General features: G+C 54.6%; 1 pseudogene; it reads right to left on the reverse strand.

The window, feature by feature from the left end:
• Positions 1 to 700: 700 nt before the first annotated feature.
• On the reverse strand, positions 701 to 21,537 carry LOC133362054 (zinc finger E-box-binding homeobox 2-like; annotated as a pseudogene).
• Positions 21,538 to 23,252: the final 1,715 nt, after the last annotated feature.

A 23,252-nucleotide genomic window follows, 5' to 3' on the forward strand; every position in this document is an offset into this window, starting at 1 on the left:
GTCCTCAGGTGAAGAACAGATCTGTCGGAAAGACAGCGTCTGAATGAACAGGTCTGTCGGAAAGACAGTCGGAAAGACAGACCTGTTCATTCAGACGCTGTCTTTCTGACCTGTTCTTTACCTGGAGACGGCTGCTTGCGTTGTGACCGAAACGTCGTGAGAATGATTTTATGATGTTTTATTATTTTATTATTTCCCTTCTACGTGACTTTACCAAAAGAACCAACAACAACAACGTCATTCTACTTGCATGTAAAACGGAATGAATGAACTACAGAGATGACAACGTGTAAACAAACAAACAAACACCGCAGCTTCAGAGAGACGACAACAGGAATTGCACAAACAGTGTAAACTACACAAGCTGCATGCTGTCAAATAACACTGCGTGAAAGTTTAGCAGAATACTTTTATCTTTTCAAGACTAACAGAAGCAAATCTTTAACATTTCAAACATTGAGTAACACTGCTTTTGTAAAAGATGGCACTGGTAGAAAACTTATTCTTTTTTAAAGTGTGCACATTAAATACTTTTTTTCAGATCATTCTTGTATCTTCCACCTACAGATGTTCCTAATCATAGCATTATCTATCCACATTTAACATGCCCATTCCTAACTCCGTTTTCCACCTCTTTGCAATCATTTTAATACGAAAAACACCTCGCCGCTAGTACCCACTCATTCCAACAGCATTTCAGTTAGTCCAGAAATACCTTTGCTCAAAACACATTCTGCATCCACAAAACACATTTCAGGCACGGCAGTGGTCTGCTTGCAACACGACACATTTGCTCTCAGATCGACCGGCGAGTTATCACGACTCAAAGCATCGTCGTCACTCGCACCGTCAGTTACGCATTTAGTTTCTTGGTCTTCACCCGAGCGGAGCTTCCATCGCAGTATCATCTCCGTCAGCACGGCTCAACTTGACGGCGGCATCTCTCTCTTCGCTTCCCGCAGCCCCCCGCCGCGCGCGCATCTTCCCACTCTGCCTCGTCATTCCGGCCCTCTGGTACGGACACAACCCTCCGCCCCGCACCCGTCACCCCCCTCGTCGAGCTCTTCCGTCGCTCCGCTCGCCGCCCCCCCGGAGCGCCCGGCTCCCCGCGGTCGCCGCGCGGGCAGCACGAGTAGCGGCGGTGCGTGTGCTTCGAGTAGACTCCCGAGTGCGAGAAGCGCTTGCCGCAGCGCCCGCAGCGGTACGGCTTCTCGCCCGAGTGCAGCCGCGAGTGCTCGGCCAGGTGCTGCTTGCGCTTGAACGCCTTGCTGCACACCGAGCAGCGGTGCGGGCGCTTGCCTGCGACGAACAGGGAACGGAGGGGCGGGGTTATCGCCCTCGCACGGCATGCAGGAGGTCGTGGGTTCGAACCGCCTGCCTGCGACGGACAGGGAACGGAGGGGCAAGCGCGCGGGGACGCGACGTAACGCGTACCTGTGTGCTCGTACTGGTGGCGCAGCAACGAGCTGCTCTGCTGGAAGATTCCGTCGCACAGGTCGCAGGCGAACGAGCCCCCGGGCACGCGCCCCCTCCTCCGCTGCCGCTTGCGCGTGGGAGCTCCCGAGTCTGTCACCGCCACCGAGACCACGGGGACTCCCTCTCCCCGCTCAGGAGACTCTCCCTGTGGAGCGCCGTCGTCGGTTGAGCCGCCGAGGTGAACCGACGGGATTCGTCTCGTATTTGCCTCTCAGCTACCCACTCGGCCACCCACTTAGCTACCCATCTGCTCATCCAACCACTCGGCTACCTACTTACTCACCCACTCAGCTACTCACTCACTCAGCTACCCACCTACTCAACTACCCACTCAGCTATCCACCCACTCAGCTATCCACTCAGCAACCCACTCAGCTACCCACCCGCTCGACTACCCACCCGCTCATCCAACCACTCGGCTACCCATTCGGCCACCCACTCAGCTACCCACTCACTCAGCTACCCACCTACTCAACTACCCACTTAGCTATCCACCCACTCAGCTACTCACTCACTCAGCTACTCACTTACCCAGCTACACCCACTCAACTAATCACTTACTCAGCTATCCACTCACTCAGCTACTCACTCACTCAGCTACTCACTCACCCAGCTACACGCACTCAGCTACATCCTTATGGATGTGCACAATGTCCGCAGCGTTGATTCAGAACAAGCAGATTCTGGGATCGATATTCGACATACAGTGTCTCATCAGCCGAGGCAGACTCGCTTGCATCAAGATTTTATCTGCAAGGACCCGCTCTTTAATATGCGGATCCTAGTTCGACGCAACATCACGTAACACATCTGTAATAAAGGTTGTTGAGGCGACTTCTGGAATCCGGTCTTTTATTCAACTTGTATACAGCTTTCCTTCACGCTGCTGACAGGCAGCGTGAGAGGAACAGATAGACACCGCCACGTGGCAACCCGGAGCCCCGCTCCCGCGTGGCCCCCTTCCTCTGTTCGTTCCTGTTCTGACCACGTGTCATTCATCTCCACCCCTATTTAATACCCGGGTCACGTGGTACGTTTCCACCAATCCTGGTTAGCCTCCATGCAATATTCCAGGCTCCCTCGTCAGCTCCCGGGACCACGCCCCTGACTCATCTCCCCATTGGCTGTGGCCAAAGCCAGCAGAACCAATCTTTTCTTAGAGCTGTCACCTATCCATCACGTCAGGGCCACGCCCCTAGGCTTCCCCCCATTGGCTATGGACCAGGACCGGCAGAGCCAATCATCATGACGAGTTGTGATACGTCAGTGATCCGGATATATCCTCACATTACACATCTATCTCTCCGCACAATGAATAAGGTTCAACACGTGAATTGTAAACGCAAGGCGCCACCACCGGTGCGCGTGTGCTTCCGTGTTAGTCCAACAGCGCAACCTCCAAGCAGTTGTTCTTACCTGTGCAAAGTGGCGCATCTTATCGTGGAAGTCGGCGAGAGCAGCCGCGTGGGACAGCAAGGCTGCTTGGTCCAGGCCCGTGTAGGGCCTCAGGCCGGGGTCACCCATGTGGAAGGCCGGAATCAGACTGGGCGGCGGAAAGGCCGTGAGCACGGGACCGTTGCCGTAGCTGGAAGTGACCATGTTCATTGTCGGCTTGTTCTCGTGTAAACGGTCAACGCCGTTGTTGTTCGATGAGCCATCGGTCGCGTGAGAAGCACTCGAGTCCGGCTCGCCGTTCGATCTCTTCGCGTGAGTCAAGTCCAACGGCTCCTCTTTGCGCTCGACGCCGCTCGAATTGTGGACATCGACAAAGCCCGTCTCTCTAAGCCTCGCTCTGCTCAACTTTGGCAGCGACAAGTCGAGCGGCCGGGCCTGGTCTCGACCGCGGCAAAGCCCGTCTGCCACGCCGCCGGGCGGCCCGCTCTCCGCGTGACCCGCCGCGGGGCCTTGCAGGGCCGGACTTCCCTCCGTGCCGTGGGCGGCCTGCCCAGCTGGAGAACAGCTGCGGCCCGCCGGCTCGTAGGAGGGCGAGCCGGACGCACGGTGCTCCTGTGCTCTGCCCGCCGCGTTAGGTTTCGTCTCCAGCCACTCGGAGAGAACGTCTCCGGGGAGGCTCATGGCCAACGGCATCTTCGTCGACTCCTCGGGACACGCCTCGACACTTCCGGCAAGGCAGTACGACTTCAGGGAAGCCGATTGGTCTCCGAGTCCCGTAGCGCCGCTCCCTTTCAACCCCTTTCCAGCCGACAATTTCGACTTCTTTGGTTGAGCCGGAGACGGAGGTTGTGGCGCTGACGGTTGAGGCGACGCGTCGATCTCGTCGTTCACCTTGCAGAGATAGCGCTCGTGTTGGTGCAGAGGTACTGCGCTCGGAAACGGTTCGTGGCAATAGCGGCAGGCGTGGCGAGCCGCCCCTTCCACGTGGGAAGAACGCTTCTCCAGATCCGCATCTTCGGTCTTGATCTTGACGGCGGGACGACCCGTGGCTTTGGGAGACGTGGCGACGGCCCCTTCCATCTTGCCGGCACCGGCAACTGGAGATGTCGCCGCACGCGCCCTGCCGTTCGCCGTGACGAAGCCCACGCACTTCTTGCATCTGATGTGCGAGCTGTACGAGCCCGAGTGGGAGAAGCGCTTCTTGCAATTTGGGCACCCGTATGGCTTCTCCCCTGGAAATTACAAACAAATACATCGACGACGGAGGTTTCTGGGTTACATCGTGTCAATATAAACGCGTCGTCAAAAACCGATACGGACGGTTCGTAAAGTTTGCGACGCACTGGTGTGCAGGAGAGCAAACCTACGACATTTGCAATTCAAGTGCGGCGACGTTTCGCCAGTAACTACAACCACTGTCATCAGGTGGGCAGCCAGAATTGTGGACGCGAAAGTCGCCGTGTCAAACCAAAACATTATAAACGCATCATCCAAAGTGCCGCGTGACGCGGCGAATGCGGCATGCGCTGTAGACACACGCGCAGGAAGGAAATCACATCAGTGGGTGCGTTCTGCCAAACGTTGCAATTGTTCCACACTCACCGCTGTGGATGCGGAAGTGTTCCTTGAGGTGGTGTTTGCACTTGAAGTCTCTCCCACACTCTGTGCACTTGTGGCTCACGGCAGCGGGAGGCTGACCCTTCTGAGCAAAGATGGAACAGAGGTGCGAAGTGAGAATCAGAATAATAAAACAATTTTACCGGAGGGAATCGGATGAGCTACGAAGCTCTTCAGCACAGGCGTTGCGTAGGGGCGAGTAAGCGTGACTCCGCAAGCAGCTCAACAACGCGTCGCGACGACACGTCACGGTTCAAACTCCTTTCCCCCACACACATTCAGACGGACGCATTCAGACAGACGCATTCAGACAGACACATTCAGACAAACGCATTCAGACAGACGCATTCAGACAGACACATTCAGACAGACATTCAGACAGACACATTCAGACAGACGCATTCAGACAGACGCATTCAGACAGACACATTCAGACAGACACATTCAAACAGACGCATTCAGACGGACGCATTCAGACGGACACATTCAGACAGACGCATTCAGACGGACGCATTCAGACGGACGCATTCAGACGGACGCATTCAGACGGACGCATTCAGACGGACGCATTCAGACGGACGCATTCAGACAGACACATTCTGACGGCCGCATTCAGATGGACGCATTCAGATGGACGCATTCAGACGGACGCATTCAGACAGACGCATTCTGACGGACGCATTCAGACGGACGCATTCAGACGGACGCATTCAGACAGACACATTCAGACAGACACATTCAGACAGACACATTCAGACGGACGCATTCAGACGGACACATTCAGACAGACGCATTCAGACGGACGCATTCAGACGGACGCATTCAGACGGACGCATTCAGACGGACGCATTCAGATGGACGCATTCAGACGGACGCATTCAGACAGACACATTCTGACGGCCGCATTCAGATGGACGCATTCAGATGGACGCATTCAGACGGACGCATTCAGACAGACGCATTCTGACGGACGCATTCAGACGGACGCATTCAGACGGACGCATTCAGATGGACGCATTCAGACAGACACATTCAGACGGACGTATTCAGACGGACGCATTCAGACGGACGCATTCAGACGGACGCATTCAGACGGATGCATTCAGACGGACGCATTCAGACGGACGCATTCAGACGGACGCATTCAGACGGACGCATTCAGACGGACGCATTCAGACGGACGCATTCTGACGGACGCATTCAGACGGATGCATTCAGACGGACGCATTCAGACGGACGCATTCAGACGGACGCATTCAGACGGACGCATTCAGACGGACGCATTCAGACAGACGCATTCTGACGGACGAGCCGCCACTGTATATTGGCGACGATGCCGGCAAACGGGGTCAGTCACCTCGCCCGCGCGGCGAGGACGCGGTGCTTTGCGGAGATCCGCGATGCCGCCGTCGCCCGCGGCGCCCCTCTTGTGCCGGCGGCGGACGTGCTCCCGCAGCGAGCTGCGACGGTTGTAGCCGCGGCCGCAGTGAGGGCACGACAGCAGCAGCAGCGGCGGCGGCAGCGGCGGCGCCGCAAACGCGCCGGGAGTCCTCGCGCCTAGCGGGGAGGCACGGGGCGAGGGAGAATGTAATCAACCAGGTGGGGTGCTGACTGTTATGTTATCCGACTCTCTGTTGTATTACATTTCTAAGTATACGAGATTTGTGTTTCTATTTCATTTGTACCTGATGACGATTGCTTGTGTTGCAATCGAAATGTCGTATGCTAGTATTTAATTTATTATTTTATCTTTACACGTGACTTTACCGAAAGAACCAAAGAGTAATTCCTGCAGTCACGAAAGCTCCAAATTAAATGTTGTTTACGTCGTTTATTGTGAAAATTCGGTCACAGTTCCTATGACCACTGCTTCATTGCTTTTATGGCTTTATTTTGGTGATTTTCGAAAAGTTTTTTGGTTTGGCCATGTTCGTTTGTTGTAGTAGAATGCTACAAACGTGTTTTTTTTCTTTCATTTAAAATACAACGCTAACAACTACGCTGTGGAGTGTGAGCACGTGCGCTCTTACCGCCACCACGACCACCAGGGCGAGTGGCCCCACTGCCCGGCACATCGCACTCCGCCACCGGCCCGTCCTGCGCACTGCCCAGCGGCTCGGCAGTCTTGTCCACGCCGGGATTGCCGCCGGGATTGACGCCGGTCCCCTCGAAGTTCGTCTCGTCATCCTCCTCCTCCTCCGCCGCCTCCACCTCGTCTTTCTCCTCCTCTTCGTCCACCTCCTCGATGATCTGCAGCCTCTCCTCCTCATCGTCCACGTTGCAGTCTCGCATTGCCGCGCTCGTGTAGCTCGCCACTGCGACCGAGCAGAGCGGCGCGTCAGCGCGTTTTGCCGACGCCGCCTTTTAAGTTTTACAATTTTACCTTCAAGGGTGTGACTCAAAGGAAACAACCAAGAGGGCAACTGTGGTGGACATTGCTTCACGCTGGGTTCTAAAGATCCATTGCTTTGTTATTATTAATATATTCTCCCCCCTCCCGCCCCCTCCATTCCCAGTGTGTGGTCTAGCACATCCGACACGAACATCATTATTTTTCACCTACGTGACTTTACCGAAAAAACCTAAGAGTATGAATCCTTGCAGTCACGAAAGCTTCAAATCAAGAACATCATCACATCGGCAGCGAGGATGACCAGGCGAGACTGACGCCACGTGCTTTGCCAAGGCCAGTTTTGTTTTTCTCCCTCCCTCCCACTAATGGCTTAGGTCTGTGAATAAACTTTTACGTTACGGGCAGAGGTCGCAAACGGGTTTTGATTCCTTACCCGTACCCATACCCGGCCGCACCAGGATCGCAAACGGGTACCCGTACCCGGCCGGGTACAGGTACCCGTTCCCTACCCGTACCCTACCCGAAATGAGTAACAAACGGTGACTCACCAGTGACTCATGGTCTACCCGTACCCGGCCGCACCAGGGTCGCAAATGGGTACCCGTACCCGACTGGGTACGGGTAGCCGGCTATCGGGTAGGGTACGGATATCGGGTACCCGATTGCGACCTCTGGTTGCGGGGGATCTGTGTGCCTATGAGGAAGTGTTCCTGCATGCGGCAAAGGCTAATTCCATGCCGTAATGGCTGACCATTCACAGTTACAGCAACGCACAGCGTTGTCACGTCTTCCACGTTTTGTGGGGAGAACACGCAAACTCCAAATATACAGCAGCAGGCGTCAGGGTCGGGATCGAACCCACGACCTCCTGCACACCAGGCGAGGTAGTCAACATCTCCTAGCCACCGTGATGATGATGAGAGAGACACGCAAACTCCAAATATACAGCAGCAGGCGTCAGGGTCGGGATTGAACCCACGACCTCCTGCACACCAGGCGAGGTAGTTAACATCTCCTAGCCACCGTGATGATGATGACGAGAGACACACACAAACTCCAAATATACAACAAGCGTCAGGGTTGGTGATCGAACCCATGACCTCCTGCACACCAGGCGAGGTAGTCAACATCTCCTAGCCACTGCAGCAACCCAATCTCAATGTGCATCAAGGGCTCTTGTATGGTGCCATTAAAAAACAAAACAGCATTCTTATTCTTATTAACCAGCGCTTACAATAGAGTCAAGAGTTAGTTTGCAAGGTTCAAGTTCATTGATTAGGTATAGCCCTGTGAGCCATTCGGCTCTTGAAGGTGGTTACTGTGTTATTACTGTACGGTAATAATACAGTAACAGAGCTGATCGACCCTCGGGGATCGATACACACACGAGGGGGTGGGTGGTGAGGCTGGCCAGCGACTTGTGGCTTCCTTGTGGCTAAACTCGCGCCATGGGAATGTGGAATTTCCACGTGCTTCTCGACGCTTCTCTGAGGTTTAAATTTTATTGTTTTAAACCGATAGTATTGGGACATTAGCGACTAAGTTTTTTGCAACAGAAACTTCTTCTATTATTTCCCTTCTACGTGACTTTACCGAAAGAACCAAGAATGTAAATCCCTGCAGTCACGAAAGCTTTAAATCAAAACAACCACAACACAAGATGGCAGATATTTGTCACGATATTATATTTAAACAATCTAACGCAACCACCACCACCACCACAACAACAACACAACAACCACAACACAGCCATATGATGGCAGATATTTGTCACGATGTTAATATTTAAACAATCTAACAACACAACCACCACAACAACAAGATGGCAGATATTTAACACGTTTATATTTAAACAATCTAACAACACCACCACAACAACAAGATGGCAGATATTTGTCGTGCAAGTCTTTACTTACTTCGTGTTAAACTGCAGTGTTCGTTACTGGGCTGCAACGCCACCCACTCACAACAACAACAGCAGCAGCAGCAACAACACAACAACAACACCATGGACAAGCTCACACGAGAGTGGGGGAGAACTTAGCAACAACAGCAGCAGCAACAACAACATAACATGGACACTCGCGAATTGAATTGTCATTTGCTATTTGAGCCCAGCCACTTACTGCCACCCAGTGGCTTCTCCTAAGCGCTGCTGTTGGAGTGCAAGATGACAAATCTGACCACAGCCTGGGGCACAATGGCCCATCATCATCATAAGCCCTTTATAAGCATGGCCGTTGACCCTGCAGGCCATTGAGCGAGCAACTCAACGTTCCTACCAGCTCCCTCCGCAGGACGATGTGTTCATACACTAACATCTATACGCAAGACGACTTTTGGGGGTAACTAACAGCTATTGTGCCCACGTCTTTTCTCAGATAACCATCACAGACGAACTCAATGGCAACAGGGATTTCTCGCTCACGACCCCTGCTAGCGGAAGAGCCTCCGTCCCAGTGAACTCCAGAGTGTGTTTGGCCTCCTCTTCCATGCTGATCAGAGGAGTTTAAAGAGTTGGGCGTATTCACACTTTACCCCCCACCCACCCACCTCACCGCGACCTCCCGCTAGACTGCGGCGTACACATAACATGATAACCACTGGCTGGACAGATTTAAGAAACTTGCCCAATCATTAAACTGTCGATATTCAGTAACCTCTGGTCGTCACGTCCAAGTGTGACACCATCAATTCGTGGGTTTAATGGAATGTGCCCCCCCACGTTAAATACCCGCGCAGCGACCCCCACCACCACCACCAGCCCCACTCTGTATATTTGGAGTTTGCGTGTCTCTCTTTCTCCGAGTTGTCCCATGGATTTTTCTCCGGGTCGTCCGGTTTTCCCCTCTACATTTAGAAACACGCGTTGAGAGTATTTGGCTGCTGTAGATATCCACACGATAGGCCACTTCGTTGAGCTATCATTTGTGGCCAGATTGCTTCTGAAAAAAGCGCTATATAGCTTAGTGGGCCTTACCAGTGAAATAACAAAGAGTTTAGTTAAAGAGTTAATAGCATTTGACCAACCTACCCCACACCTGTCAAACATTCTGGACAAAGTGGTCGTACCCACACATTACCCCACCACACGTGACCTTGTACTTGAACCACTGTGATGAATCCATGAATATTGGTTGGGCAGATGATGTGGGACTGAAGTAGCATGCTCACATTGAATCTGCTTTGCTGGGAGATCGAATGGAACCAGCGACCTGGAGGAGTCCAGCATGCCAATTGTTACACCGCAGACACGTCTTCGGTGTTTGATGAGGGGCGGCGCTTGACTCGATGTGAATACAAATTAACCTTCAAAGTTCTGCTCGGCAGAATTACTTCAAACTCACCATGACTTTGGTGTTGTGTGTGTGTGTGACCTCCTGCCGGCGGGCGTTCGACACTTCACGTGGCCTTAAGGTGCACATGGCCTGGCACAAGCGTCGTGGTGACGTCACCGCCACTTAGTGGCGAATGGCGGTTGTTGTTGTGTGTGTGCGCGTGTGTGTGAAACACCTGCCCGGGCATTTTGTACCATCGGGCACTCCACCCCCACAACTCCCAATCGGTGATGGGGCAGTTGTGGAGAGAGTGGAGAGTTTCCCATACCTGGGCAGTGTGCTAATGACCGGCTCCGGTTTCACAGCAGAGGTCTCACTCCAAATCAGTCGAGTGGCATTATCTTTTCGTTGGTTGTGTAACGCTGATGTTCCATTGAACGGGTCCACGTTTCACAAGTGTAATGAAAGGGTTATGTTGACATGACAAAGTGACACCAGCTGGCCTGGGAAGAGTTTCACGGCTACAGCCACAGAGGTAACAGCCAATCGGGGAAGGAGGCGTATCTGGGGCAAATGTAACAGGAGGGGCTCGCCGAGATGCTCCGGGAACCTGCTGGAACGTTCCACGAGAGGGCGTGGCCGGAGGCGGGGCTTAGCCTGGGGGGATATAAGGAGGAGCGGACACATGGCTCGGGGCGGGTGAGGGGTCCTGGGTCCTGGCTGTGTCGCTGTTCACCCACATTGCTCTCCATCGTCCAGCCACGTGGAAGATCTCCTGCGTTGGTTCCATCGCTGTCATCGTCACGCCGCCAGCCAGCGGCGGAGACGAGTGAGGGCGAGGGGACCTCGCCGAGTGATCGGCTGTGTGTGTAGCCAGTGGAGGTGTTATTGCCTCGAGTTGTATTCAGTGAAGAGGAAGAACCAGTGCTGGCCTGTGTTGTGCTCAGTGTGAGAAATAAAGAAGTACCCTCTATACGACGTGTCGTGGAAGTCGCTCATTACACAAGCAGAGAGAAGGGAGGGGGCATGACCGTGGCCGAGAAGACCCGAAGCTTCCACAAGGATTGATAGACCAGGCAGGTTCCACGCGGCAGCGTTACAAAGGCGAATAAAATGCCACCCAACTGATTCAGAGCGAGATTTCCGCTTTCAAATACCTGAGTCCATGGCTCCATCTCGGGAGTGGCCGTTCCTCTGGGACACGTTTCAGATTGGATGAAGACTCTCAAACAATCTGGTGGCCAATGGTGAACAAAAAATAACCTTCAACCGTTGCTGGCTTCTCTTTGCTGATGCGGCACTTTCAGTTGGAGCAACAGGAAAACAAAGTTGTACATCCTGAAGAGGCGAACAGACGCGGCGTTTTATTCATAAAGAAATAAGTAGACATTTCAATTGTGTGAAACCAACTATAACCAAAGGGCGGTGAACGCTCCAAATCAACCGTCACGTGACACAAACGTTGAGATTATTTCTGCGAGAATGAAGGAATGGAAATGCTGCGAAATTCAAAGTGTAAATGGCACAGGGTGCACGCCGTGAAACAATGGCTAGGAGATGTTGACTACCTCGCCTGGTATACAGGAGGTCGTGGGTTTGATCCCGACTCTGATGATGCCTGCTGCTGCTGTATATTTTGAGTTTGCGTGTCTCTCATCATCGTGGCTCGGAGATGCTGACTACCTCGCATAGTATACAGGAGTTTGTGGGATCGATCTTCACCCTGACGCCTGCTGCTGTATATTTGGAGTTTGCGTCTCTCTCTCTCTCTCCGTGCTCAAGTGGATTTTTCTAGGGGTCCTCCGGGTTTTCTCTCCAAAATCAACGTCACGCTTTTAGACTCTTTATTTGGGACCCCGGGGTTCTGCCACAAGGTTCAGTTCAGGGGCTCTCCGACAAAATCGTCCACCGCTGAATTGTCACGTGGCTGCTTGTTACTGCACCCCCCCCTCCCCCTTTGCATTTTCCAATTCTCACGACGGATTGAGTTGCAGGTGAAAAAACATTGTGCGCACAAAAATTCCAAATGTTTGTTTATCAAATTCGTTTTTTTTTTTTACCGAGAATCTTCAATGAAAATGTCAACGCAAAGGCAACGATTACCCACGCCCCGTGCAGCCTGAACAGACTGTCGGGGTGAGTGCTGCGACTCGCGCACCTATAGAGGCCGGCATTGTGGCACCACCCCTGACCGACCGCCTTTGTCTCCCCGGCGGTGATGTTCACCACAGACCGCAGCAGCAGGCACACTCATTTGGGGCAGAGTGGACGTAGGGGAGGCCCAGTACCGCTCCGGGGGGGAGGGGTAAAGAAAGGGGCAGGCTGGGTGGTGGAGGGCTGGCGAAGTGTGTGGGATAGCCCAGCGAGGCAATCAGCGGTGACCTCTAAGCGGTGCTGGAAGTGGAGGCTCCCATCCTGCTGCTGCTGCTCCTCCATGAGTGGGTGGGTGAGCGTGTCTCTGTGTGTGAATCTATGGGTCTCTATGGGTGTCTATGGGTCTCTGTGTGAATCTATGCGTCTCTGTGTTAGTCTACGGGTCTTTGTGTGAATCTATGGGTCTCTATGGTTGTCTAGGGGTCTCTCTGTTAGTCTCCGGGTCTCTGTGTTAGTCTACGGGTCTCTGTGTTAGTCTACGGTTCTCTGTGTGAATCTATGGGTCTCTGTATTAGTCTACGGGTCTCTGTGTGAATCTATGGGTCTCTGTGTTAGTCTACGGGTCTCTGTGTGAATCTATGGGTCTCTGTGTGTGAATCTATGCGTCTCTGTGTTAGTCTATGGGTCTCTGTGTGAATCTATGGGTCTCTGTGTTAGTCTACGGGTCTCTGTGTTAGTCTACGGGTCTCTGTGTGAATCTATGGGTCTCTGTGTGTGAATCTATGGGTCTCTGTGTGAATCTATGGGTCTCTGTGTAGTCTACGCGTCTCTGTGTGTAAGTCTACGGGTCTCTGTGTTAGTTTACGGGTCTCTGTGTTAGTCTACGGGTCTCTGTGTGAATCTGTAATAAAATGACTCAGACGCTTCTCTCTGACTTCGTGTCCTTTATTGGGTTCTTGTCTTCTCCCACACGGCACTCTCTTATAGACACTGTATTTGTAGCCCCCGGCTGCTATCGCTATTGTAGCCTCCTTCCTCTCCCCGCAGACTCTCTCCTTTCTCTATTGTAACCTCCGTCCTCTCCCTGCAGACTCGCTGCTGACTCCCTATGCAGATCCCCGCTGCTTACTCTATATGCAGACCCTCTTGGCTGCTACTCCGTGTGCAGACCCGCTGCTGACTCCGTATGCAGCCCCGCTGCTGACTGCAGCCTCCTCGCTGCTTCGGGTCGGTCACCGCTGGCCGACGGTGCCGATCCTCGCTCCCTCGTGTCCGTGGCGATCTCGCCACCCTCCGCTTTCGCCCTTCGTGGCCTCTCTCGTTCCTGGTCCCCCGTCACTCCCCATCCTCTTCCGGTTCCCCTCCCTCTATAGCTTAACCCCTCTCCCCCCACGTGACCTAACTCCTCCCCTCATGACGTCACCTCCGGAGGGCCGTTTACGCCCGCATTACATCACCCTCCCCCATAGAGAAAATCCAGCCGACCTCGGCTGAAATGCAACTTGACAAGCAATGCGGGTGTAAAGGACCAACACGTAAAAAGACACGAAGCATGCAACAACAATATAACAAGAACACAACACAACACAATTTAACGAAACGTGAGGGATTTCGAGCGAGTACGGGTAGCCGGGCCGTCCCGGACGGTCGGCAGCCCACCCGCCGAGCGGGAACGTGGCAGGGTTTTAAGGGCGACAGGAGCAAGTTCATCCGCCGCCATTGGAGGCCCGCCACCGTCCCGGTCGCGTTCAGAGACGTCCCGTAATCGCGTCCGCGGAGGGATAGGAAGAGCTGCAGGTCCCGTAGTTTCTGTGGCTCCGGTCGGCATCCCACGAGCGGAACGTCCTCCCTCCTGCGGCGTCACGGCCGGCTTGTCTGTAAAGGGTACGACAGGCGCTCTTGCAAGGTCAGCAGGCACAGGCAAGGGCGAGTCGGCAGCAACAGACCCCGGCAAGGCAACCTCGGGAGATGACGCATCCGGTCGCGGGGCAATGTACGGCTTCAACCGGGATGTATGCACGAACCAGCGCCGCGAACCAACCCGAACCCGCGCCGACTGTGGGTTGGGAACCTCAATGAGGCGGACCGGACCTTGTCATGGTTTGTGTAATTTAGGAGAGGTACCTGGCCGCACCTGTGGGCAATGAAGCCAGGCCAGGTCCCCCGTTTTCCAGGGGCACTCCCCCTTTGAACGTCGCGCACACCGCTCATTCCTGGCCTGAGCTTTGGCCGTAGCCGTGCGGGCTCTTTCCCTCGCCTCAGTGACACGGCGAACGTTGTCCTGAATATACTCAGGAAGAGGCTTAACAGGTCCCCTCGCACCGGTTCCCAACTGCTCATTAATCGGCGGAACATTTTCACGGCCGTACATAAGAAAGAACGGCGAGTATCCAGTAGCCGCGTGCGGCGTCATGCGATACGCCGAAAGCACCCCAGGGATATGCAAATCCCAATCAGATTGATTTACCCCGACTGTATGGCACAGCATGGCGGACAGGGTCCGATTTAACCGTTCCACCATACCATCCGTTTGTGGGTGGTAGGGGGATGTCCGTATCTTTTTAGTTCCAAGAGCCGCACACACCTCCCCCAACAATTTGGACGAAAAATTTCGGCCTTGATCTGTAAGGAGCCTCTCCGGCGCCCCCTTGTCCATTACATACCCAAATAGAAAGGCGTCAGTGATAGACGCCGCTGACTGGTCAGGCAAAGGCCAGGCCATCGGCCAGCGGGAGAGGTACTCCACCCCCACCAGTAAATACTTATTTCCCCTAGCGGATGGCGGAAAGGGTCCCAAAATATCTAACGCCACCAGCTCATTAACTCGAGATACTTGAATCGATTGTATCGGCGGAACATATGGATGTTTAGGCGGCTTACGGCGGGCACAATCGGGACACGCGCGAACGTGACCGACGACATCTGTCGTCATGCCGTGCCAATAATAGTCTCGCTGCAGCGTCAATAGGGTTTTCTGCACCCCCAGATGTAAAAGTGTATCACAATGCAGAGATCTAATCAATTCGTACCGCAATGACGCCGGTACAACGAGACGCCAGCGTTCCTGTATCCCTTCCCTCCACATCAGCAACCCATCTCGGAGAGCAGTTTCCGGTACACCACCCGCACCGAGTCCCTTACTTGCCTTCTCCGTTTGCTTTCGTAACGTCACCAAGGAATCATCCAACATCTGCTCCCGAATCCACACAGACCTCGGGAGATGCAAAATCCCATCAGCCGGTCCCCCATCAACCGGTCCCGGTGTAAGCGGAGTTTCAAGAACATCCACCGCCAGCGCGACAGGCTGAGGGGGGAGCTGAATCGGTCCACACCTATGCGTCCCCGACGCACACGCACAAGGGGATTGTTGCGGCAACCTGGAAAGTGCGTCCGCATTAGCGTGACGCACACCCTTCCGATGATGAATTTGGAAGGAAAATTCTTGCAGCGTGTCCAGCCACCTCGCCAATTGTCCGGATGGCTGGTCCATCTTAAGAGCATACTGCAAGGCCGCATGGTCCGTGCGGACAATAAACGACCGACCGTACAGATACGGTCGAAATTGGCGGAGAAAAAAAACAATGGCCAAAAGTTCCCTGCGAGTGACGCAGTAGCGGGTCTCCGCGGGAGACAAAACCCGACTCCCATACGCCACAACGCGCTCAACTCCACCTTTCGACTGGGACAACACCGCCCCAATACCAGTGTCACTTGCATCCGTATCCAGAATGAAAGGATGTTCAAAATCCGGATAATCCAACGTCGGTGCAGTAGCCAGTAAATCGCGCAGGCTCCGAAACGCCGCCTCCTCCGGCGGTCCCCAAGCAAATTTGTGTCCCTTCCCAGTAAGGAGATGCAAAGGCCTCGCGATAGTAGCAAAATTCGGAACAAACCTCCGATAATACGAGGCGAACCCCAAAAACCGACGCACATCACCCACCGTGGCCGGGGTTGCCCAATCACGGACACACGCAGTTTTCTCCGGATCCGTGGCCACCCCGTCCGCACTAACAATATGTCCCAAGTATCGAACGGAGTGTTGCAGTAGGTGACATTTCTTTGGCTTGAATTTCAAATTAGCAGAACGCATTCTGGTGAATACAGCCTCCAACCGCAGTAAATGCTCATCAAATGTGCGGCTGAAGACAATAATATCATCTAAATAAATCAGACATGTCTCCCACTGCAACCCCGTTAATACCAACTCCATCAACCTCTGAAAAGTGGCAGGGGCCGCATTCAACCCCATCGGAAGACAGTTAAATTGGAATAACCCCTGCGGCGTACGGAAAGCAGTCTTTTCTCGCGAGGGCTCGTCAAGGGGGAGCTGCCAGAAGCCCGAAGAGAGATCTAGCGTTGAAAAAAACTTAGCCCCTGACAAGGCGTCGAGAGAATCGTCCATACGCGGCAGGGGATACGCATCTGCCACCGACACTTTATTCAACTTACGAAAATCCACACAAAATCGCAATTTACCATCCTTCTTTTTAACCAACACAACAGGCGCGCCCCACGGGCTATTAGACGGAGATATAATATCCGCTTTCAACATGTCATCCACTGCCCCTCGAACATGCTCACGCTCAGCCGGACTCATCCGACGCGAGTTCAAGCGGATAGGGGCAGCGTCCCCTGTGTGGATATGATGATAAAGCAGCGAGGTGCGTCCCAAGTCCAAATCGTCGGAGCTAAACACATCCGAATAACACGATAATAATTTATGAATCGCACAACGCTGTTCGCCGGAAAGGGCCGAATTTTCCCCACACAATTCAGCGATCCAACGATCATCCACCCCTCCATCGTGTGAAACACCACCCACCAGCCCTCCGTCCGGCAGATCACTCTGAGCCGTAAACGCCGTGGTGGCATGTGCCACAACGGTACCAGCCGGCACACACACGCTTTCAGTACTCGCATTAAGCACCTGCAAAAACGGCCGCTGATCTGGACGGACAATAGTTTGCGCCCCCACTAGCGCCAATCTGCCCGTAACAGCGGCGGACGGCGACAGCAAAATCCCAAAAGCATCCTGCCGACCCGGAATCGGCTTCCGATATCGTAAGGGAATGAGCATCTGCGAGCCAGGTGGAATATCAACCGAAACTTCCGATAACGCCTGCACCTGAGCGACAGGAGCCGGTCGCCCCCAGGCGGACTGTAAAAATGCCAATTTCCGGCCCCCCGGTAGTTCAATGCAATTTTCATTGATTCGAATTAGAATGGGCATCTTAGCCAAAAAATCAGTACCCAACAGGCAAGGAACCGCCAGGGACCTCGAAATTAACACAACGCCCGAGGCCGAGACTCCCCCGATAGAAATGTTAGCGTCCACCTGGCCCACGATGCCCATACTACCCCCGTTTGCAGCGATGCAGGAAGCGTAAGCCGGCCTCACGGCCCCCGGTGGAATGTTCAAAAGATGGAATATCACATCCGAAATAATGGTCGCGGACGCACCGGAATCCACCAAAATGCATATGTCCACCCCTTGGATCGACCCAGGTACAGTGGACGAACCGGTAGCGGCCGCGACAACCCGCCGAGCCAGCTTACGCCACTGCGTTATCGAGCGACAAGGCGCAGATACTGGCCTCCCGTATTTAACAACATCCGCGTCGCACAACAACGGCGATGAGTGAGGTGTCGGGCCTTGCCGGGTGTCTGGTGCGCACCGACTTGCCTGTGCTGGAGGATCTTTCTTTGGAGCGTCCGCTGTCGAGGCCTCCTGCTGGGGCGGACCCGGAACACGGGCCCAGCAGTCCCTGGCATAATGGCCCCGACGGCCGCAGCGGAAGCACTCGACGTCGGTGCGGCGCGCAGCGGGCACCCCGTCCCGACGCGGCCGCACCGGCGGCGCAGCCCGCGGCCCCGGCCCGCTTCGGGCCGGCCACGGAGCAGAGGCAGCCGACAACTCCTTCTGGCCGCTCCCATCCGGCACGTACACGGCCTTTGTAGGGTCCCACCCTACGGCACCCCCTTCGACGATAGGACCGCCCGTCCACGCCGTGACCTGTTTCCAGCGGCGGAGATTAAACTGGGCGTCCAGACACTTGGCCGCGGCCCGGGACGTGAGCTTTTCGTGACCGCACGCCGGCATAGGAATGCCAAGATCTCGGGACAACTCCAACATCTTCCCCAGGATGAGAGGTTCCAGCAGGTCAGGCTCCGTCTCCGGGTAAGCGGCCATAGCAAGTTCCAACACGGCGCCCCTATACGCCACCGGTGACTCCTCAGGTGCGCGTTGCCGTTGCACGAATCGGCAATGGGCGTCATCCGGTGGCTCGTACGCGTCCGCCATTTCATCGAACACCCCTCGCAGAGTCTTCTTCTTCGCAGCTTTTATGGAGCGAAAAAAACGAACGGACTCATCATCAAGAAGAGTCGGAAGCACCTCCAGTGCCTCAGCGTCCGTCCACCTCGCTGTACGTACCGCCGCCAAAAATCTACAGGCGAACGCACTCCAATCGCCACCGATGGAGAATTCTTTGACGGTTGTTAGGTGACGACTGCGACTCCTTGGCTTGCTTCCTTCCGCCGCTGACTCCTCCGGTGGTAAATTCAACAAGGCGTCGCAACGCGGTGTCGACAAGATGGCGGCCGACCGTCGCGGCGGTCCCAAAATGGCGGCTTCCCGCTTTCCGTGGTGCGCCACGCCCAAGATGGCGTCTTCGCGCCGCGTGGCCGATGGCGGCGCCATCGAAGACGACCCGGGCTCCTGCCGATCACCACCATCACCTTCCAACGCCGCCCTTGGCGTGACAAGGTCACACAACTGTGTGATGACGTTTTTGAGAGTTACCAGTTGCTCCGCCATCTGGGTCCATCTTAAATCTGCGTCCTGTGGAGCAGATGGGTCCGACGACGCGGCAACCTCCTCGACACCCGGACCCTCACGGATCTCTTCCTCTGCCGAAGTCAAGCCGACTGCAGGAGGAAGATCGTCGTCGTCGGAAGATGAAGCCGACGCCGGAGATGGAATATTCTTTTTCCTCAATTGTTTCGCCATGCCGTTTCACTTCTGACTCCAGTGTAATAAAAGGACTCAGACGCTTCTCTCTGACTTCGTGTCCTTTATTGGGTTCTTGTCTTCTCCCACACGGCACTCTCTTATAGACACTGTATTTGTAGCCCCCGGCTGCTATCGCTATTGTAGACTCCTTCCTCTCCCCGCAGACTCTCTCCTTTCTCTATTGTAACCTCCGTCCTCTCCCTGCAGACTCGCTGCTGACTCCCTATGCAGATCCCCGCTGCTTACTCTATATGCAGACCCTCTTGGCTGCTACTCCGTGTGCAGACCCGCTGCTGACTCCGTATGCAGCCCCGCTGCTGACTGCAGCCTCCTCGCTGCTTCGGGTCGGTCACCGCTGGCCGACGGTGCCGATCCTCTCTCCCTCGTGTCCGTGGCGATCTCGCCACCCTCCGCTTTCGCCCTTCGTGGCCTCTCTCGTTCCTGGTCCCCCGTCACTCCCCATCCTCTTCCGGTTCCCCTCCCTCTATAGCTTAACCCCTCTCCCCCCACGTGACCTAACTCCTCCCCTCATGACGTCACCTCCGGAGGGCCGTTTACGCCCGCATTACAAATCTATGGGTCTCTGTGTGTGAATCTATGGGTCTCTGTGTGAATCTATGGGTCTCTGTGTAGTCTACGCGTCTCTGTGTGTTAGTCTACGGGTCTCTGTGTTAGTTTACGGGTCTCTGTGTTAGTCTACGGGTCTCTGTGTGAATCTATGGGTCTCTGTGTGTGAATCTATGCGTCTCTGTGTTAGTCTATGGGTCTCTGTGTGAATCTATGGGTCTCTGTGTTAGTCTACGGGTCTCTGTTAGTCTACGGGTCTCTGTGTGAATCTATGGGTCTCTGTGTGTGAATCTATGGGTCTCTGTGTGAATCTATGGGTCTCTGTGTAGTCTACGCGTCTCTGTGTGTTAGTCTACGGGTCTCTGTGTTAGTCTACGGGTCTCTGTGTGAATCTATGGGTCTCTGTGTGTGAATCTATGGGTCTCTGTGTGAATCTCTGGGTCTCTGTGTAGTCTACGCGTCTCTGTGTGTTAATCTATGGGTCTCTGTGTTAGTCTACGGGTCTCTGTGTAATGCGAGCGTAAATGAGGTTGCTGCTGGACTCTGACCCAATCACACGACCCGGGGTGTTGGAGGTGGGAAGAGCGGATCTGACGATCCGGAAGGGAGGAGTCAGGGTCACGTGGGAGAGAGGTTATAGAGGGGAGCCCGGAAGAGATCAGGGCCAGTCGAATGAGTGAAGAGGCGGGACCACGTTGGGTGGCCGCCGCGCCATCAGCCACGTGGCTGATGGGGCTTGGCACATCGTCGGCCAGGGTGTGCGGAGCGAGAGAAGAGTGTGCGGGGCGCACGTAGCTAGTGAGTGACTAGCAGAGTGTGCGTGGCACGCGAGAGGAGCGTGCGTGGCACGCGAGAGGAGACGCTGGTCCCTTGTCAGGACCAGCGGGGTGTGAGGAGGAGTGGAGGAGCTGAGGGAGGAGAGCGTGCGCGGGGCGCGTGCGAGACGACGCTGGTCTGAGGAGGAGGCCAGTGGGGTGCGGAGACGAACCCAAATAAAGGACGAACGGAGACCAACATCGCCTGACAGAGTCCTTTATTACATCTGTGTGAATCTATGGGTCTCTATGTGAGTCTGTGGGTCTGTGTGTGAATCTATGGGTCTCTGTGTGCGTCTACGGGTCTCTGTGTGTGAATCTATGGGTCTCTGTGTGAATCTATGGGTCTCTATGAATCTATGGGTCTCTGTGTGCTTCTACGGGTCTCTGTGTGTGAATATATGGGTCTCTGTGTGCGTCTACGGGTCTCTGTGTGTGAATCTATGGGTCTCTGTGTGAATCTATGGGTCTCTATGAATCTATGGGTCTCTGTGTGCTTCTACGGGTCTCTGTGTGTGAATCTATGGGTCTCTGTGTGCGTCTACGGGTCTCTGTGTGTGAATCTATGGGTCTATGTGTGTGAATCTATGGGTCTCTATGAATCTATGGGTCTCTGTGTGCTTCTACGGGTCTCTGTGTGTGAATCTGCCCTCACTAAAGTCTCCTCTACCAGCCTCCCCCTCTCCTGCCTCTGGCTCTCCTGCCAGGCCACTTATGCTCGATGGCCTTCAGCCCCGACATCGCTCGTGCTATGGACGTCTGTCTCGCGAACTCGTCTCTCGGCGCTCCTCTGCCCTCCTCCACGGCTTCCTCACAAAACCCCTGCCACATTTGTCTCTCTCTCCTGTCTGCCATCGCTCTGGCCTCCGCCTCTCCACCCCGCGCACCCGCCCCCCCGGCCTGCCTCCCCGCGTCCCTCGCCACGTCCATCGGTCTCAGCATCACCGGCATCACCACCCTCCTCCTGGCTCCCTCTTGCTCCCACCTGGCCCTGTCGTCTGGAGGTTGCCTCTCCTGCCATCTCCCGCGCTGAGCCCCCCTCTCATGCCCTCTGTCCCCCTGTGCCCCCCTCTCCTGCCCCCCTCTGTCCCCCTGTGCCCCCCTCTCCTGCCCGGCTCTGGCCAGGTTGTCCCGTCTCTCCTCGTCTCTCACGCTCAGAGCTGCTCTCCCTGCAGCTGCTCCCCTCTGGGCGGCTCGGTCTGCACCGTAGCCTCTCCGCTCATCGTCAAGCCTGTTCCAAGTTGGCTCTCTGCCTTGGCCTCTTCTTCCCTCCGCTCCTCTCCCCCCTCTCTCCATGGAAGTTCCTGGCTTGTCGTGCCGGCGATGCAACGCGCACACCTGTACCACCAACACCTGTACCACCAACACCTGTACCACCAACACAACGATCGGCACTATCGCGACACGTTCGTATTTACGTGATCCAACCCAAAAAGCTGAATGATGGATATTTGTTGTGAAAGCCTACGTTGAAAACGTAGGTTTTCGCGACCAATATGATCCATATTACAGGTTTTTGTAAACCCTTCACCACGCGACACAGCCAATTAGTAACAGGGTTGGTCACGTAAACAGAACTTGCCAATTCGTTACTAGTACAGCACTAGTCACACAAACTGGGTGCGTAGCGAGTGAGGATAGTGAGGGTGGTGAGTGAATGAGTGCAGGTAGCGAGTGAGTGTAGTGAATGCGTGAGGGTAGTGACTGAGTCAGTGAGGTAGCGAGTGAGTGTGAAGAGTGAGAGCGAGAAAATCACTCACGCTGAGTCTTCCTCAACGTTGTTCTGAGGTTCTGGGGAGTCCAGGCAGAGTCCTGATGAGAGAGAGAGATACAGGATTCAACACTCCCTGGCTCACACCATACTCATTTCTCACGCTCGCTCCAAACACAAAGACCCCCCTATAGCCTTAACAGACTGCTGGGGTCAAGTGGCGTTGATAGCGAGTAGCAGTAGCAACCTGGCACTGTGGCACACGAGGGGGTGGGTGGCCAGGGCTAGCGATGTTCACTACACTACACCGCTACGCCTGGTACGCATTTGAGGCTGAGTCGACCTAGGGGAGTCCCAGGACCGGTTCAGATAATCGTCACGTACACACACGTACAGTTTAACACGCGCACACACACAGTTTATTGAACACGTGCACACACAGTTTAACACGTTCACACACACACAAACAAATCCCCAATGTCTGTGTTCACTTGAATTATTTATTTCAAGTAGAAACTTCAACTGAAAATGTCAATGCAAACACAACTATCCCCCCCCCCCCCATGTAGACTGTACCAGGTTGTAGGGGCAAGTGGTGTTAGTAGCGAGTAGCAGCACCTATGCAGGCATTGCCCTCGGGGGGCAGGGTCAAGGGTCAGGCACGGGGTCAAAGTCAGTAGCAGGGTCAAGGTCACGAACAGGGTAATATTCTTGGTTCTTTCGGTAAAGCCACGTAGAATGGAAATAAAATAATGAAAATATTCAACAATAAATAGTCCGAAGTGAGGGTGAAGAAGGGGGGGGGGCGGATGTGGAGGGGGGGCCGGATGTGGGGGAGGAGCCGAAGGTGAGGGGGGAGGGGCAGAAAGATGGCGTCTTTGCCACGTGCATCTGCTAAGGCGTCTCCTCCACTCGCTGCATCTTCTCCCAGCTG

Source organism: Lethenteron reissneri, unplaced genomic scaffold (assembly GCF_015708825.2).
Source record: "Lethenteron reissneri isolate LAM-NWPU_2019-01 unplaced genomic scaffold, ASM1570882v1 scaffold_1352, whole genome shotgun sequence".
NCBI lineage: Eukaryota > Metazoa > Chordata > Hyperoartia > Petromyzontiformes > Petromyzontidae > Lethenteron > Lethenteron reissneri.